Raw genomic sequence first — 5,520 nt, forward strand, 5'->3', positions numbered from 1 at the left:
CCATCAAAGCCCAAGGAAGGTGGGAGAACTGGCCTTGTGGTCATAAAAGTGGAAGAACTGTCCCTGATTCCCATAAGCTTCAAAGTAGGGCCTGCACCTTGCCAGGGCAGCACAATAGAGCAAACCCTGTTAGCACAGGTGTAGGTGAGCCAGCCCCAAAATGACCACAGGAGAGCTGCTCCCATTTCCAACCTGACTGACCAACTCTACAGCTTCCCAGACCCAAACCCAAAGTTGTTGGCCTGCTCAAACATCCACCCCATCTATTATCTGCTGGAATACTTCAAGGGACCTGACCCGCAGACCCTAAGCTGCAGGATCTCCACAGCACAGAATGGCAGTAGGATGTCCAGAGAAGGTCCTAATGGGGGTCCAACATCGAACCTGCAATGGGGACTAAGAAACTGGAACTAGACCAATGACTCTGCAATGAACACTTGGAAGTAGAGGTGTAGAGATGAAGGGGTATAAGGTGTGACTTTCTGGGTCACACTGCAGCTTCCATGATGAGATTTTAAATTCCCCCCTCCTTTTAAATTTTTTCTCATTTTATTTTCTTCCTTTTTTTCTTCTTAAATTGTTTTTTTGGGGCGGGGATTACAATGGGAGAGGGTGGATGTGAAGGGATGGGGCATTAATGGGATCAAGATACTTGATGTGAAAATAATAGAATAAATAAATTAATTAAATTAAATTTTAAAATTAATAGTTTATCATAGTATATGAAGACTTCATGGTCTAGACCAGACCTTGCTCTGTTGCAGCATGGATTCCCGCCCCTCTCCTACAGTGCACCAGCTAACCCACACTAATGTCTGCTCCATAATTACACCAGGTTTCCCCCTCTTCCCAATTTACCACTTCATCCTTTCTTCCTTTCTCTCTCGCTCCCTCCTCTTGACTCTCTTTCTTTTCAGCCACATGTGAGAAAACAGTGTCATTTCTATGAATAATGGGGCTGTTCTCAATCCTCTCTGGCTACCCTGACACAAAGCTACACACTTGCTGTTCACTGAAGTGGCTCACACTTTACCCGGAAAGCTATTATTGTGAAAATATTATTCGCAAAGTTATGGCACTCTGTTCTAAATTTCCATATCCTTATGATATGGTAATGCATCAGTTTTGAAGCTTTTATAACTGTTTCTCTTGTTGATTTCTTCTTCTGTCTCAAACTGCTTTGAACTTCTTCAGAGCAAGAATTAGTTTTGCAAATTTTATGACCTTTTTTTCTAATTCTGTATCTATCACGTATTCTGGGGACAGTAAACATTTAAAAAGCATGACACATTTTATTTGATGATAAGGATAAAAGAAGTTTGTTCATATGATTAAAAGTTGAGAGCTTATGTCAGGATTTTCCGAAGAAATAGAATATCTTCTATTCATAACTAAGGATACTGATAGCCATTAATGATAAACAATATTCAAAAATTGCTTTTTCCATGAGCCAAACTACATTCCCTCTCCCTTGTGAAATCACACTGTATGGTCATGCATGTTCGCTTGATGGAATGAAGCAAGCTTTCAGTCCTAAAAGACTATTGGTACTGCTTAAGACATTGTAACATAGGCTAGAATAGTGCCTAGCAACCAACTAGTACCACCCCCCCACACATGCATGAAGCATCAACAATGCCTGCTTTACACACTAGAAATAAGTTGTCCTTCTTATCTGTAATTTACAAATGCTAAATTTTTTCAAACATATCCAGAACACATTTGGGAACTATGTGCCACGGATCAGTCTAACCAGAACAGATTTTTGGTGCATGCAATAAGAAGAACTGTGTTTGAAAGTGAGCATTTAGAGAAAAATCCCCTATTTACCACTTTGGGTCTGTGCATAATTAGGTATGCTTATGATTAAAATCATGTGCATTATGGGAAGTGACATGCACCATAGAGAAAAGATTGTATAACTTGAAACCTGTGATTCAAAATAGAAGCCACCCAAATTATACCTTTAGTAATCAAACTCCTCTTTCTCTTGAACTCCATAAAAGTGAGCTCAAAATAACAGTGAAGCCTTGAAGTACTCTGGCTCATGTGGTACACTGTCAATCTTGACAGTATATTTTTAAACAAACCTTATAGAAAGTTCCATTGCTATTTCTTGATATGTATGAGCCTGGTATTGGTGGTCGAGGTCTGAACTAGATATTGCTATATTCTTATTCAAAGAATTGAAAACAAACCTCATACTGACTTACAAAAGAAGCAAATAATATTTTTTAAAAATAGAAAACATCATTTTGAGTGAGGTAACCCAGATACAGAAAGACAATTACCACATGTACTCACTCATAAGTGGTTTTTAAACATAAAGCAAAGAAAACCAGCCCACAAATCACAATCCCCGAGAACATAGACAACAATGAGGACTCTAAGAAATACATACATAGATCTAATCTACATGGTAAGTAGAAAAAGACAAGGTCTCCTGAGTAAATTGAGAGCATTGGAAACTTGAGGGAGAGTTGAAGGGGAGGGGAGAGGCAAGGAGGGAAGCAGAGAAAAATGAAGAGCTGAACAAAAATCAATAAATAAAACAGTATTTGAGCAAAGCTATAGTACAGGTTCTATAGGCAAGGTAGTTTATAGTCACAGGAGATCACATAAAAGAGAGGTTTCCGGAGTTCCAGGATGCAGCCTGGGCTTTCCTTTAGCAAGGTCTAAGAGGAAAAGGGCGTAGTTACTAAGGGAGTAGTTTGGAGGTTCTCTATTTTGATTGCTAGCTCAGACCATGTAATCCTTTCTTCACTTCACATTTTTCTTCCTAGAATGTACCCGATTTTAATTATGTGCACATCCAAATTTACAAAGATATAATATGATAAATAGTAGATTATTATTAAGAGACTAACAGAGAACACAGTTTTGCCTTAATGTACACACACCCAATTCTAGGTTGGTTCAAATAAGCCCTCTTTCCATTCTTCATACTTGGATATTTGGGCAACACACTAGAATATAAACTGTCAAAATTTTATTGATATCAGAGTAAATGTTCAAAGCTAGGAGTATGTGAAGTCCAAAAGTAGGAGAATTGATGGGGTGCTGGTGTTGCTAAATGAGTTGTTTAAAGAGGGGTATTTGTCCACATTATGGGCAGTTGAAGGAAGTAGATTTCCAAGTTCATTACTACAAGAGAGGGTATGCATAAACTCAAAAGCAAACTGTGTTCCAAGCGAAGCTATATCTGATCTTTGCCTGCCTCAAACGTTTATTTTAGTTCTTTGGAAAAGAAGCCAAAGTATCTTGTAACACCTGGCCCAATAACAGGCAAATGTTGTAAAAGAGGTTGTAGCTGTCAAAGAGAAACAATCGGCTTTGTACTTGCAAAACAAACCAACTTCCACAAAGGCAAGATCTCACTCATTAGAGCCTCCAATTTATGAAACTGGGAATTCATTTGAAGAGAGAAGAGCCTGAGCTAAGAACGCAGCTTTGGGGATTCCATGTTTCCTAAGAACAAATCCCCAGAAAAGTGTTTCTCCAGGGTCAACGTGTAGAAACTGAAGCAGTTATGGTCCAAAGGAGCCAGGATCCATCCTGAGTTGGCAGCACAGCTAGCCAGCATCATCTTGCCACACTCTGTGTGGTTTTGTAGGCATCAAAAATGTAAGACTGAGGGAAGCCATGGGGCTCTGCACCAGGGATTCAGAGAGCTACTGGGATCACGCAGTGTATGGCAGCGTTGGATTCTCTGTAAGGGGTCCCTAGGAGGCCAATGCACGTAGCTGGGAAGGGGAAGCCAAGAATGCAAAGGAGACTCCAGCATGCTTGGGTTACCAGAGCTGTGGGATGTCCATAGAGGAGAACTGCATGTCCAGAGTGGAACTGACTCAAAGGAGAGGTTTATGTGCTTCAGGCCACAGGTCTGGAGGGCCCGGTCTAACTGATCCCATGGTGAGTCTGAGTTGTCAATGGAGCTACAGGACTTTGTGGGTGCCATTCTGGTCTTTGGTAATCCTTCGGACGGATTATTCTTTGCTACACTCCAGCGTACCCATTTAGAAGAGGAGTGTTTAATCTGTCCCATTGTATACTGAAACATGTAACTTGTTTTTTTATAGTAGTTCATAGTTAACTCAAGAGATTGCCCTGAGTTTTAGATGAAACCTTTAAATGGTGTTGAACTTGTTAAGATCATAGGTACTTATGAAATTCAGTTGAGTGCAAAAGTCTTATTATAGAATAGCTGTCAAACTAAGATGACAAAACACTTGTTTTTACGGAACAAAAGTGGTCTGCTTACCCATCAAGTTTGCAGGGGCTCAAGCTGTGATGGGTAGTGCTTGCAATAGTATCTGAAACCAAACAGTACCTGCATACCAAGGTGTTCAGATACATCTTTGAGAAGTTATTTAAGGTAGATAAGTCCCTGGTCATAGTTTGATGACTCAACTGGGAATACCCACTCTAACTGTGGGTGACATTGTCCCTTGGGCTTGTGTCGTGGATTACATAGGAAGAAAATGAACTAAGCACTAGAGATAATCCCTCTCGGAGTCCAGATTGCTAATAAAATGCAATCCCAAGCATCAGGGTCCTATCCCCAATACTCTCTGTCATGATGGACTGTGATCAAAATGAAATTTTTCTTTTTTTGATTTTTATTGAGCTCTACATTTTTTTTCTGCTCCCCGCCCTGCCTTTCCCCTCCCCCCTCTAATCCCTCCCCCCAAGGTTCCCATGCTCCCAATTTACTCAGGAGATCTTGTTTTTTTACTTCCCATGTAGATTAGATCCATGTATGTCTCTCTTAGGGTCCTCATTGTTGCCTAAGTTCTCTGGAATTGTGATTTGTAGGCTGATTTTCTTTGACTTATACTCACTCTTAGGTGGCTTTTAAGTATAAAGTTTCTTTTTTAAGTAATGAATTTTATCACAAAAAGGAAATGTTATTAAGACAGCCAATAAAGGTGTTTGTAAGAGTTTTGCTTTCATTTAGTAAGTCTTCAAATTTTAAGGCCTCAATCTGGAGTTAGATTTCAATATACAAGTTTCCAGGAGGTGTAGGATATTGAGACAATAGTGATGAATGGTTTCTGTGGACCAGATGCACTGCTGCATTTTTTACTTTCTTGCCTTTTTTACTTTCTCCAGTTTTCTGATGTGAGCAACGTTGCATAAGATATAGTTATGGTAGATAAAGAATTTCAGCCATGGATGGTAATTATGGCAAAACAATGGGTGTAGGAGGGAAAATCATTATCTAGAGTGACTTTTTCAGTGAGAAAAATATAGTACCTTTCTCCACAGAAAAGATCTAATGCAGCTAGCCTACTCAGGCTGTGTTAAAACATTGAAGGGAAGTGTGGTGGTGACTCATGGCCCTGCAGTCTTTCAAGTTCTCTTTTCTTCTTCCTTGTAAGAAAATTAATTTTATGAATTCCTTTTTCACTTTTTTTTTACTTTTAAGATTGTAAATGCTTCATTTCCCCTCCCTGTCCTCCTTCCAAAACCTTCCATATACCTACCCCTTTCGCCCACTGTCAAATTCACAGCCTCTTT

The sequence above is a fragment of the Myodes glareolus genome, chromosome 17, assembly GCF_982192425.1.
Source record: "Myodes glareolus chromosome 17, mMyoGla1.1, whole genome shotgun sequence".
NCBI classification, from domain to species: Eukaryota; Metazoa; Chordata; class Mammalia; order Rodentia; family Cricetidae; genus Myodes; species Myodes glareolus.